Genomic DNA, 14582 nt, shown 5'->3' on the forward strand with positions numbered 1-14582 from the left:
ATGTCCACTCTGTAGAACTTGGAAAACATATGCAAAGAAGACCAGGTGGCTGCCTTACAAATCTCCCCAGACAAAATCACCTGCGCTTCTGCTCACAAAAGAAGCTACACTTCTTGTGGAATGTGTATTCAAGAAATTATATATATGCTGCCACAGGAATTATATGCTAAGATGACCAAAACATAACATCATACTTCTTAACCGCGTAACCATGATTATAAACTAAAAATAATTTAAGAATGACAGAAAGAAAAAAATTTGACCAAGTATTTTGGAAAGAGATAAGTTTTTAGTTGAGTTCTGAAATATTTATAAGAACAAGCTCCAAGCAATAACAATCAAAATTCTCTGTCATGTGAAGCTGCTTGGAATGCTAAAGTATGGTCCAGAAATTTCTTACTTTTACAGCCCTGTACTGTATCCATCTGGAGATGGTAGCCTTAGATGTCAGTCTATCACGTCTAGTCTGACTGGTGAGCACATACAGATGATCTGACAGTTGGTAGTCATTGGTAACCTCTAGATAACATAGGTGGTCTCCTCACATCCAGCGTCTTCAGAATCCAGTCCTTTTTCTTTGACCCTGTGGTCTGGAACACTGGTGATTTTATCTCTTGACTGCAGAGTGGGGCCTTGTTGTTACAAGGAGTTAAACAGCATCACAGGCTTTGTCTTATCTCAAGAAGACATTGAATGCTTGAGTGCTTGGAACACCATTGGTAGATAAATACACCAAAGTGTACATGTTGTTTAGCTATTAGTGAAGTATGTTAAATTTCTATTATTTTCCACAATAAAGTACAGATAATGAAGATTCATTTAATAAAACAGTTTAGACTTTTTTGTATAAAATATATTTTCATCATTATTTGATGACAGGAGAATGTTTTCCTATTCTTTTGTGGTTGTAACACTATTGGCAAGGTTCTAAGGAATCCGACCCCACTTGTTATAATAAGCATATTGGAAATTCTAGTACTATTTGTGTACTAATTTATTGTTCCTTTTCAATAAAACAGACTTGGCATAAAATGTTTTTATCATGTATCATTGCTGATCATGAAAACATAAAAGTTATAGTATTAATACCAAGACATTTGCTCCATCAAGCAAAATTAAATAGGACATTTTAAGAAAAATGGAGCTTTATGTAATCAATGGCTTTGACAGACCCCAGGATGGGCTTTAAAAGTGCTTAAAAATTATTTTCTGATCAAGCACAATCAAATTAATGGGATAAACTTCAATTCGCAGTTTTTCCAACTTTAAAATTTTCTGGACAACCCTAATGGGATCTGAAACACGAGAGGCCAGCTACTTGGACCCCTGGACCACTTAAGACCTGCTTAGAGGAAAGCTAGCACCACTGCAATTGGAGCACTAAACAACTCTCTATCTTCTCTTTGGTGCAACAGTGTTGAAACATCTCTCATGCCTTAGCTTAAGTGGAGACAATCAAAGGTTTCTTGGACCTGAGGAGAGTAGTAATGACTACATCTGAGTATCCTTTGTTCTCTAATGCCACGTGCTCAATAGCCATGCCAATAAGACCAAAGCAATCCAGATCTTCTATGACCTGAGATAGAATATTGTGCAGTACTCAAGGTCTCGGGACTCAAGGATCTTCTATACGAAGAACGGCTTGACAAATTACAGCTATACTCGCTCGAGGAGCGCAGAGAGAGGGGAGACATGATCGAGACGTTCAAGTATCTTACGGGCCGCATCGAGGCGGAGGAAGATATCTTCTTTTTCAAGGGTCCCACGACAACAAGAGGGCATCCGTCGAAAATCAGGGGCGGGAAACTACGAGGTGACACCAGGAAATTCTTTTTCACTGAAAGAGTGGTTGATCGCTGGAATAGTCTTCCACTACAGGTGATTGAGGCCAGCAGTGTGCCTGATTTTAAGGCCAAATGGGTTCGGCACATGGGATCTATTCACAGGGCAAAGGTAGGGGAGGGACATTAGGATGGGCAGACTAGATGGGCCGTGGCTCTTATCTGCCGTCTATTTCTATGTTTCTATTACCTGCAGTCTGAGACCCTTGTCCCTCTGAAGATGCATTAAGGCCGTGTACCACAGCCTGCATGGCAAATCTAGTGTTACGAGGACCAGTCATCCTGGGTGATTTGCTATTCTGTGAAGTATCCGCCCTATCATGGGCCGTGGAGCAAACACGTACAAGAGCTCACACTTTGGCTATGGCTGAACTAGGGCATTAAGGCCTTCGCTTCCAAACCTGGATCTTCAATTGAAGAAACATAGAAGATGACGGCAGAAAAGGGCTACAGCCCATCAAGTCTGCCCACTCTGCTTACCCACCCCCTGTCTATGCCCTAATGACCCAATTTCCTTATCTTGACCCTCGTAGGGATCCCACATGGGTATCCCATTTATTCTTAAAGTCTGGCACGCTGTCTGCCTCGATCACCTGCACTGGAAGCTTGTTCCAATGATCAACCACTCTCTCTGTGAAGAAATACTTTCTGGTGTCGCCATGAAATTTTCTGCCCCTGAGTTTGAGCGGGTGCCCTCTTGTGGCCGAGGGTCCCTTGAGAAAGAAAATATCATCTTCCACTTCGACACGTCCCGTGAGGTACTTAAATGTTTCGATCATGTCTCCCCTCTCCCTACGTTCCTCAAGAGTGTAGAGCTGCAATTTGTTCAGTCTCTCTTCGTACGAGAGACCCTTGAGCCCCGAGATCATCCTGGTGGCCGTCCGTTGAACCGATTCAATTCTGCGCACATCTTTACTGTAATGTGGCCTCCAGAATTGCACACAGTACTCCAGATGAGGTCTCACCATGGCCCTGTACAACGGCATTATGACTTCAGGCTTTCGGCTGACGAAACTTCTATTGATACAACCCAATATCTGCCTTGCCTTAGATGAAGCCTTCTCCACTTGATTGGCAGTTTTCATGTCTGCACTGATGATTACTCCTAAATCTCGTTCTGCTGAAGTCCTAGTTAAAGTTTCTCCGTTCAAGAAGTACGTCCTGCATGGATTTCCGCTTCCGAGGTGCATGACCTTACATTTCTTAGCATTGAAGCCTAGCTGCCAGGTTGAGGACCAACTTTCCAATGTAAGCAGGTCCTGCGCCATATAATTCTGTAAACTGCATTCACTTACTATATTACATAGTTTGGCGTCATCGGCGAATAGTGTTATTTTACCTTGAAGCCCTTGAGTCAGATCCCCTATGAATATGTTGAAAAGGAGTGGACCCAGGACCGAGCCCTGCGGCACTCCACTGGTCACCTCCGATGTTTTAGAGAGGGTACCATTAACCACCACCCTCTGAAGTCTGCCACTCAGCCAATCATTGACCCATGCAGTTAGTGTCTCTCCTAACCCCATCGATTCCATCTTGCTTAGCAGCCTGCGGTGTGGGACACTGTCAAAAGCTTTACTGAAGTCCAGGTACACGACGTCCAAAGACTCTCCCAAGTCCAACTTTCTTGTTACCCAGTCAAAGAAGTTGATGAGATTGGATTGGCAGGACCTACCCTTGGTGAATCCATGCTGACTGGGATCCCGAAGATTCCCTTCATTCAAGATCGTGTCCAATTTGCTTTTAATTAGTGTTTCCATGAGTTTGCACACTATTGATGTGAGACTCACCGGTCTATAATTCGCAGCCTCTGCCCTGCAACCCTTTTTATGCAGAGGAACGACATTAGCTAATTTCCAGTCCAGGGGAACTTTCCCCTTACTCAGCCAACGGTTTCGCCAGGACATCGCTCAATTCTCTGAGCACTCTTGGGTGCAAATTGTCTGGTCCCATGGCTTTGTTCACCTTGAGTCTTGCCAGTTCACTGTAAACTTCACCTGGTGTGAACTCAAAATTCTGAAACGGGTCTTCTGTGCTTTGTGTTGCCTTCAACTGCGGACCGTGTCCCGGTGCCTCACAGGTGAAGACTGAGCAGAAGTATTCATTCAGTAGTTCGGCTTTATCGGAATCTGCTTCCACATAACTTCCGTCCGGTCTTCTAAGGCGTACTATCCCGCCTGTGTTCCTTTTTCTGTCACTAATATACCAGAAGAAGGATTTGTCCCCCTTTTTAATGTTTTTTGCCAGAATTTCTTCCACTCGAAGTTTTGCCTCCCTAACTGCCATTTTGACCGCTGTAGACCTGGTCCTATATTCTACTTTTGCCTCTCTTTTCTCCGTGCGCTTGTAGCAGAGAAACGCTTTTTTCTTCTCCTTAATAAGGTGCGAGATCTCCGCGGTGAACCATTGGGGTTTATTGTTTCTTTGTCGTTTATTTACTGATTTTATGAAGCGGCTAGTTGCTTCATGTATGGTTGATTTCAGTATGGTTGATTTCACTTAGCTTCTACATCATCGGTCTCCGCTTGGTCCTGCAGCGTCTGATGGATGAAATCTCCCATGCGTGCGAAGTCTGTGCCCCGGAAATTGAGTACCTTTGCTTTCGTGTTTGATCTAGGGAAGCCTTTCCTAAGGTTGAACCATACTATGTTGTGGTCGCTGGAGGCTAGCATATCTCCTACTGAGACCTCTGAGACGCTTTCCCCGTTGGTGAGTACCAGGTCGAGGATCGCCTGGGCCCTAGTGGGCTCCGTTACCATTTGTTTGAGACGTGCTCCCTTTATGGAGGTTAAGAGCCACCTGCTACCGCTGGTTGTCGCTGAAAATGAGTTCCAGTCTGCATCAGGCATATTGAAGTCCCCTAGCAGTACAGCTTCTCCTTGTAGAGTGATATTCTTTATGTCTTCAATTAATTCTGCGTCCATGTCTTCCAGTTGTCTTGGGGGTCTGTATACCACACCTAGATACAGGCATTTTTCTCTGCCTCTTGCCAGGTTTACCCAGAGGGACTCCCCGGTGTACTTGACATCTGTGATCCTGGTGGTTTTGATGTCCTCTTTAATGTATAGAGCTACCCCCCCTCCTAACCTGCCTCTCTGTCCTGACGAAGTAGATTGTAGCCCGGTATAGCCATATCCCACCCATGTGAGTCCGTGAACCAAGTTTCAGATATTGCCACCACATCTAGGTCGGCATTCCTTATTTCAGCCTCCAATTCTAGAATTTTGTTACTTAAACTGTGTGCATTGACATACATGGCCCTCCATATCTTGTGTTTTCTAAGCCCTGTGAGGCGTATCCTACTCGAGTCGGTGTGACTCCCAAAGAACTGTTTGCAATGTGGGTACTTACCTTGGATATGGAAGCGGAGTTTCGACTCACCTCATCAGGATAATTCCTTTCTGCACTAATAAGTGAATGGATACCCTCCCCCGACTTACCTAGTTTAAAGTCCTGTGAAGCAGGTGGGCTAGTCGGTGTCCGAAGACGTTCTTACCCCTACTGGTCAGATGGAGTCCGTCTGGTCCCTGAAGTCCTTGTAGCACTTCCCCATGGTTTAGGAATCCGAAGTTCATATCCCGGCACCATCCCTGTAGCCACTCGTTCGTCCTCAGGATACGTTCATCTCTGGCTCTTCCCTTGCCTCTAACTGGGAGGTGCTTTAGGCCAGTGTTTCTCAACACGCAGTATGTGCACCCTTTGGTGTTAGTGACCTGGCCACTGCCAAGGATCCCTCCCTGTCTCCCGCTGGCGATCCCTGCCTGCCCCCTGCTGAAGCCGTCGCCGCTGGGGATATATCCCTGCCTCAAGTCTGCATGCCCGCTGTACCACCCCCCACCGCCGAAGCTAACCCGGAGCCAACACACTCCATTCCCCCCCCCCCAGCAGCAACTCCGTGCAGGGGATGGACCAATGGTGCGTGCAGTGGACAGCCTACAAGCCTTGCCTCTGACATCAATCACTGCCTGGCTGGCACCGGGATTTTCTTTCCGACATAAGAATTGACATCAGAGTGAAGGCTTGTGGAGCCAGCCGCAAGCAGCATGTGACCATTTTCTCTGGGAGGCTGACCACAGTCTCAGGTCTGGGCATCCGTTGCAATGGATTCCCCAGCCAAACAAGTTGGCATCTGTTTAAGAATCACCTATGGAATTATTTTGGAAGGGCATGGGGGGTCCCAGTTTATATTCGGGTCACTACCTCTACCCCATTCCAAAATTATTGCAGGCCGCTGCCACCAGGCTCTGCAGTCTGCCGCCCTCCCTGTCCTAGCCTCAGGCTCATACCTCTACTGATGATCGTCGGTAGAGGTGCAGTGGGCAGGAGCAAACTTTCCAAGTTCCTGCCCCACTGTTAACTAGCTGCTTGTGAGCGCTTTGGCTGCTGAGAAGAAACATGAGCAGGCTCACGATTTTGCGCTGCTGCTCAGTGCTGAGTGGCTTCCTTAATGGTTCCCGTGAATTCTCGTGAGAATTTGCAGGAGCCATTACGGAAGCCGCTCAGAATTGAGCAGCAGCGCAAAATCGCTGGGTGCAATGCCTAACAGGGGAGGGAGGGAAAGGTGCTGGATGCAGTGCCTGGCAGAAAAGGAGCTGGGTGCAGAGCCTGACAGGGCAGGATACTTGAATATTAAGCCGCCCAACTTATATTTGAGTCAAGCATTTTTCCTCCTTTTTGGGGAAAAAGGGGGTCTCAACTTATATTTGAGTATATATGGTATTAATAAATGTGGAAAGAAAACAATTTTTTTAGGTACATCTGAAGCAGAAAACCTGTGAGGAAATCCATGGGACATTCCAGCTTATGTGCAGAAGTAAAAACTGAAGGGGGCAGCAGAGCCCTCTAGACAAAGAGGAAGATTTGAAAACCTGGAACAACTCACTAATATGGGGAGAATAACCTATGTATTGTCCAGAATAACATACATATTCCACTAGAATATAAATAAAAAAAAGTTTAAAGCAGTAATACACAATAGCTGACATTTAGTGAGCTAATTCTACAGTGACCAAAGTAGTCCAAACAGCCAAATTAATATTACTTTTCTTTAAGCTTTAAAAAGATGAGCTTGATCAAAGCCCCCATGCCCTTTTCCTAGCTAAACCTGTGTGGGTAAAGCTAACTGCATAAATGTAACTTTTAAAAAGGCATTAGAGAAGGCATTCCCAGGGTGGGTTTTTAAAATTGGCCAAATAAAATTATATTCAATATCACCTGGCTAAATTTGTGCATACAAATATCTATTCTAAATCTACTGGTATAAAACTTGTGGGGGTGCTTAAACAGAACATTCAAAAACACTTGGCTAGATCGTTACTGCTGATTATCCAGATAAGAGATATACAAGTAAATGTACTTTATTCTTTCACCCACTGAGCAGGATTTTGACCTCTTTATGTAATTTAACCCTGTGGTAATAAAAGTATTAATGCAGCTCAGTTAGAATTGCTGGTTATGCACTACTGGCTTAAAGTGTTTTGTAGAACCTGTTTGCTTAGCATGTATTTGTAGAATTAGCTCTTTTCTAACTTAAATACAGACCTCTTAAAATGAAAAAAAATTCTAATATGAACAAAGAATAAACTTTACAGAAATCTGAAAGATAACATGGAAGTCACCAACTGAATAAATGTACCAGCGGCCATTACCTCCCTTACTTTTGGCTATAGATAAAATGCTACAGCTGAATGCTTTTGTTCATGTCTGAAAAAAAAAATAAAAATCAATCATTCTTGTGCTGGCCTATTTACAGAAATAATACAGAAAACAGGTCTGGACAAGTTCCTAGAGACAAGGTCCATCGTCTGCTATCAAGTCACTGCTTGCCCTAGGATCAGTAACATGGAATGTTGCTATTTAGGTTTATGCCAGGTACTTGTGACCTGGATTGGGCTGGTGGACTATTAAGTCTGACCTGATATGGCTATTCTTACATTCTTAATAGAGTCTTGCACATATTCAAATTATTCTTTTTATGTTATTCTAATAGTAAAAAAGAAAATATGTCAGTAGAATGTGTAGTGTAGTGGTTAGAGCTATAGCCTCAGCACCCTGAGGTTGTGGGTTCAAACCCTGTACTGCTCCTTATGACCCTGGACAAGTCACTTAATACTCCACTGCCCCAGGTACATTAGATAAGATTGTGAGCCCACCAGGACAGGCAGAGAAAATGCTTGAGTACCTGATTGTAAACCGCTAAATATACTTTGTTCAAATGATACATCAAATTCCAATTCCTTTCCCCTTTCTCTCATTTGTTATCATGTAAAATGGAATAGAATTCCATGAATTTAGACTAACCATTGAAGAACAGGACTATGAATGTTACCCATATGGTAACCCAGTTCTACCATATTTTCTACAAAACAATCAATTCTGTTGGGGCTGGCTGAAAGGTTTCAATGCTATGCAGAAGATCTGCGTTCAAGTCAAGATTAGGTCTAATATCTTTTACTGCCCATTAAAGGGAAGCAGGCCCCACCCATTTCTGAACAGCAATGCCTAGTAGCTGGACTTAGGTTTCATTATTGCAGGGCTTAAGGAAAAGAGTAACTTGTGTGTATGGGTGATTGTCTCCTTCCTTTTCTCCCTCCTCACCCTCTTCCTCTAAGAACAGTCACTAGACTGAGTAAATTAAAATGAAAAGTATACAATACCAGAGGTGGATGTAAATAATGCAAAAAAATAAGACAGCTCCAAATGATCTGGATGCCTAAAGGAAGAAAAACACCTGGACCAAATATATCCTCTTCTTCTGAGTTAACTGCATTTCCATCTGTAGATTTTATTTAACTATATATGCAAGGGCACCAACTATGTTATGGAAAAGCATAAGCACACTGAGACAGTAGGCAGGTGCAGGAAGGACAGAGCGGGAGTTTAGAATGTCTCAGATATCTAGTGGAAAAGAGCTTACTGGGATAAGTACATAATCTCTTTTTCCAGTCCAATGAGCAAGACATTCTAGACAGATGGAACATACAAAAGCAGACCCCAAAAAGCTAGAGCGGACTTGCTGCACCAGCCTGTAAGACCAAGGAGTCCTGTCTCGCCACCACATCCACTCTGTAAAATTTGGCAAACACATAAACTAAACTAAACCTTAGGTTTTTATACCGCACCATCTCCATGGTTGTGGAGCTCGGCACGGTTTACAGGGATTGTAATAAGAAAGGAACTCTAGGGAAAGAGTTAGGTGAAGGTCGGAGGGGAGAAGAGAAGAATGTCTGAGAGAAGGGATGACAGAGAGGGGAGAAGTTAGATTTTGGAGAAAAGCCAGGTTTTCAGATGTTTGCAGAAGAGTTGGAGAGCACCCAGGTTCCGAAGGGGAGAGGTGAGGTTATTCCAGAGCTCGGTGAATCTGAAGAGGAGGGAAGTCCCCAGTTTACCTGGGTGGGAGATGCCTTTTAGTGAGGGGAAGGATAGTTTCGATTTTTGGGTATGTCTGGAGGTACTCAGATTTGAGGAATTCCAGGAGAGAGGAATTAATGGAGGAAGGATGCCGTGGAGGATCTTGAAGGTTAGGGCTGATGCATTTGAAGTGGATTCTGGAAGTTATTGGAAGCCAGTGAAGCTTGGAAAGGAGTGGTGAGACGTGATCGAATTTGCTTTTAGAAAAGATAAGCTTGGCCGCGGCATTTTGGATCCGCTGGAGTCTGTGGAGGTTTTTCTTCGTTAGGCATATGAAGATGGAATTGCAATAGTCCAGTCTGGAGAGGATGATAGATTGGACGAGAACGGCAAAATGATTTTAATGGAAACAGGATCTTACTGATCTCAGCATATGAAGGTTGAAATAGCATTTTTTTACCAGGGAGTTGAGGTGGTCGTTGAAGGACAGTGTAGAATCAATGATGACGCCCAGGACCTTGCTGGAGAATTCGAGCTGCAGAGAGGAGCCGGAAGGCAGTGGGATTGAGGGGGGTAGCTGAGCTAATTTTGGGCCAAGCCAAAGTAGTTTTGTCTTGGATTCGTTCAATTTCATTTGGACGGAATGGGCCCAAGATTGGAGGTTTGAGATACAGGAGGATATGTTCAATGGGAGATCGGTGAGGTTCGAGTCGATCTCGAGAAGGACAAGGATGTCATCAGCATAGGTGTAGATTGTTTCAAGGGGGGATAGATGGAGGAGTTTTAGGGAGGACATATAAATGTTGAAGAGGATAGGGGAAAGAGGTGAACCTTGCGGGACTCCACAGATTGGTGTAGAGAGGACCATGTTGCCACCCTGCAGATCTCCTCTGTAGAGACAGCTCTAGCTTTGGCCCACAAAGAAGCCGCACTCCTGGAAGAACACACCTTGACAGAAATGGGAGACACTTTCCTAGAAATACTATAGGCTGACAAAATGGACCTATGGATCCATCTGGAAATCATGATCTTGGAAGCAGAAGCGCCCCTCTTAACAGAATGAATCGGCACAAACAGATGGTCAGAGAGACAAAATTCATTAGAGATCTCCAGGTAGCGATCAAGCATATCAAGTTTCTTCAAAAGACAATCTTGTGTCCTGGAACCATTAGGCTGAAAAACAGGCATCGCTCTTCCTGATTAACGTGGAAAACCAAAATGACCAGTCTCCGAAATGCAGAGGAATGGTTCCCTGCACGAAAGAGCCTTGAGTTCTGAGACATGCCATGCTGAGGTAATAGTGGCCAGAAATATAGTCTTGAGTGTCAAGTCCAAGAGGGAAGCATCTCTAAGGGGCTCAATGGGAACCTTAGTGAGGCTAGACCACCAGGTTGAAGTCTCAGGAAGGGAAGTGCTGCTTTACCAGTAGTCTGATGCAAAGAGCCCCCATCAGAAATCTAGAAGCATCAGGACGAGACACCAAAGGGGAACAACGATCTTGGGTTCTAAAACAAGACAGCCCGGTTTCCTGGACTTGAAGAGATGCTACAATGAGGCCTTTATCAAGACCAGCCTGAAGAAAGATAAGAATTACAGAGATCAGAGCCGAATAAGGGTAACCTGGTTCTGAGCGCACCAATCTTGGAAAGTTTTCCACATCTTAGCATAAGCAGAAACTGTAGACAACTTCTTAGACTTGAGAAAAATGCCAAAAGCCACATCAGAAAAGCCTTTGTGTTCTAAGACTGCACGCTTAAGAGCCATACCATAAGAGCAAAGCTTCCTGAGTCTTCCATGTAGACTGGACCCTGCATAAGCAGATCTGGTTGGGTGTTCCGCTGAAGACCACAACCCTTGTGAAGATGCATCCAATCCACGTACCATGATCTGCAAGGCCAATCAGGAGCCACTAGAATGACCCAGTCGATAATGAGCCAGGGCTGCATTAGAACGAGACCTTTGCTTCTGGGCTCAGATCTTCGACTGAAGAAATGATCTGCTTTCTTGTTCTTTGCCTTAGCCATTAGAACGAAGCGGGGCTGACCCCAGTACCGCACTATAGTTCAGAATGCAGTTGAGGACACTCGCCCAGATCCAAAGTCTATCTGCTGAGAAAGTTGGCTTGAATGTTATCGACTCCATTCACATGTGCTGCCCTGGAGATGGTGTTCCACTAACAGAAAAAGGAAGTGGGCTTCCTGAGTCAGAGGGGTGCTCTTGGTCCCTCCCTGGTGATTGACCTAGGCTACTACTATCACATTGTTGGAGAAGACCCTGATTTCTTGGACCGTCAGAGTTTTCAGCAATTGCATCGGAGCCAGCCGAATGGCTCTCAACTCCAACCATTTTCTCTGAGAGAGTGTCAAACACCCCCGGATGGCTTACATCAGTCATCACCACAGTTCAGGAGGCAATCCGCAGCAGAATGTCCTTGCAGAGTGAGTGAAGGAGAAGCCACCAATCCATGCTGGCCGAGCTTCCAGAGTCCAGGGAAGATAGGTATGTAAAGCATCTCTGTGTGGAGCCCAGTGAGAGAGTAAGGCATGCTGGAGAGGACGAATGTGTGCCCTTGCCTAAGGAACCACATCCAAAGTGGCAGCCATGGATCCCAGGACCTGAAGATAGTCCCACACTGAAGGAGATGGCTGTTTCAGAAGAGAAGAAATCTGGGCACACAGTTTCAGTCTGCGCAATTCTGGAAGATAGATGTGGCCTGCAGCTATGTTAAAGAGAACTCCCAGATATTCCAGTGACTGCGTGGGCGTCAGATTGCTCTTTCCATAGTTCATAATCCAGTCCAGGTTCACCAGCACCTGGATCACCTGATACAACATGCATCGATCCTTAGCCAATGAGGAAACCCTAATCAACCAGTCATCCAAGTAGGGTGTACCTGTAGACCCATTTTCTGTAAATAAGCTGCTGCAACTACCATCACCTTGGTGAAGGTACGGGGAGCCGTTGCCAGCCCAAAAGGCAAAGCTGAGAACTGGTAATGATTTTCCAACACCGATCGCATGGAACTTTGAAAGCTGCATTCATGTGCTGAAGATCCAGAACAGACCAATCTTCGGAGTCTTTCTTTGGCACAATAAAGTATATAGAGTTATCTGCCTCATTCAGAAAGTTTGGGCAGCACAGGCTCTAAAGCTTGAATATCCAGCAAGCGTTGAATTGTGGCCTGAACCTTGAGCACTTTGTTCGGTCAACCTGCGGGACAGTCCACAAACCAATCCATCAGAGGCCTGACAAATTCTAGGTAGCCTGACCAAATAATTTCCAAGATCCACCGGTCGGATAAAATGCGAACCCAGGCGGGCAGGAATGCCGAATCTGCCTCCAATCTATAGAGAAGCATCCCTTGGCCTGGTGTCATTGTGCCTTTTTGGCAGAGGGCGCAGAATGGGAGACAGAGGGCTGGGATCACCTGTAACTGGCATACCGATGCCAAGAGCCCTGGGAAAATCTCTGCAACGTGGTATTCGGATATGTGCGGGATTGCTGGGAGCCATGAAAATTAGAGTGACCAGAACCTCTAGAGGTCCTGGGTCTGCTATCAAGCAGGGTCTTAGGGCAACAGTCCACCACAGAAATCATGAGGTCATCCAGGCCCTTGCCAAAGAGTAACTGCCCCTTAAAGGGAAGTTTAGTCAAAGTAGCCTTGGAAGTGGAATCGCCAGCCCATTATCTGATCCACAGCATCCTGCATCCAACACTTTTGCCAAAACCCACATAAGGTCATATAATGTGTCGGCAACATAATCCGACCCAGCCAAAAGAAGTTTAGGAGGATCCACAGCCTCACTCTCCAGCATCCTCAGCAGAGAGAGACAGGCATATGTGACAAAGGATGCCGCCAAAGCAGCTTTTATGCCTAAAGCAGCTACATCAAAGAGTCTCTGGAGGACCACATCCACTTGGCGGTCCTGCATATCTTTAAGCACCACACCACCTTCACTGGGTAGAGAGGTACGTTTAGTCACCTGCACAATCAAAAGAATCCACCCTAGGCTGACCCAGAAGCTGCTGTGACACCCCTGTGCCAGAGAATACAAACGAGACATGGCTTTTGCTCTCTTAAAGAGCACCTTCCAGAGAGCCATGCTGCTCCAAGATTAGAATGCTTATATCAGAGTGAATTGAGTTTTGATCATTTCTCCATATTTCTTTTGTACCACTGTCCTTTTGATTGCCTTATTAATGTGTAACAAATTTGTATTAAACGTTTTGTTTTTCTATTTTGTACTGAAATTTCAATAAAAACTTCTTGAACTTAAAAAAAAAAAAAAAGAATGCTCATATCAGGGTGCCAGGGAAAGCACACAACACAAAGCCAGGAAGAAGAAGTGGACGGAGCCAGCTGAGAGACTAAATTCCAACTCCTGCAAAGACTCAGACTTAAATAAAAGCAGAACTGTGGGATCAGCCCCAAGTTCCAAAACCACAGAAGGATCTGCAGATCTAGCACACAGTCCCTGGACCTCTGCCCTGGGAAGAGCTCCACCTATAAATAAGGGATCAGTAAGCTGGTCATCATAAGGATCTCTAGATCAGGATCAGGTAGTGCAAGAACAGTGGCTGACTAAGTCGAGGATGTGCCCATAGAAGCAACGTCACTGAGAGACGCATCAGAGGCGGAGCAGGACTGCACAGGGGAAGAACGCCGGCTTTGAAACTCTTTTCACAAATGTTTCATAAATTATAAGCTTCTGATTCCTGGGGTGTAGAGTCACCCTTTGATGACTTAACTTTGTGTTTCTTAGATTGTAGAGGACCCGCAGCCAGGCGCATGGAACTAGCAGCCGTGTCAAGCTGCCCCACTGAGCCAACGAAGCTTTTTGTCACCTGCTTAAGCATGGGAGACGCTAAGCTTTGCACTGCTGCCTATTCTGGCTGCGCCACACAGCACTAAATTTGCACAATCCTGGCAAGAATTCACATTAGGAGAGTCCAAGGACTCCATTCCAAAAGGTTTTGAGGCAAAAACTGCAGTTTTGGAGAAACAGGGGGCTTTAGAAAAAAAGATTACTAAAAATCTAAAATGGCCACCATTAAGAAATTCACATCAAAATCATGATTTTTTTCCACATTAAACAAAGTGCAAAAACAGCGATTTTAGGATTTTTCATGTGGGGGGAGTAGGAATAGACCCTCAAAATTTTAATTCCCCCCCCCCCGACTCACCTCACAGGCTGTTATATCCTTTACTCACTGTGACCTGTGCTGATAATGTGCTGTACCCTTTCTCAGCTCTCTAACAGTAGCTGGAATCAAAAAATCACTGCCTCATACACGGAATGCCTCTTTGATGCTGATCTTCAGGCTGCCAGTCAGACCTTATAGCTGACTGCACTTTCCCCCCTGCGGACCGACGGATGCACTCAGGGATGGGTG

General features: G+C 45.1%; 1 protein-coding gene across 4 annotated transcripts in view; it reads right to left on the bottom strand.

Moving 5' to 3' along the window:
- The window catches only part of MOSPD2 (motile sperm domain containing 2), a 144700-nt gene that overhangs the window by 101975 nt on the left and 28143 nt on the right, over positions 1-14582 (bottom strand). The gene's annotated exons all lie outside the window — the stretch shown is intronic.

The sequence above is a fragment of the Geotrypetes seraphini genome, chromosome 6 (assembly GCF_902459505.1).
Source record: "Geotrypetes seraphini chromosome 6, aGeoSer1.1, whole genome shotgun sequence".
Taxonomy (NCBI): Eukaryota; Metazoa; Chordata; class Amphibia; order Gymnophiona; family Dermophiidae; genus Geotrypetes; species Geotrypetes seraphini.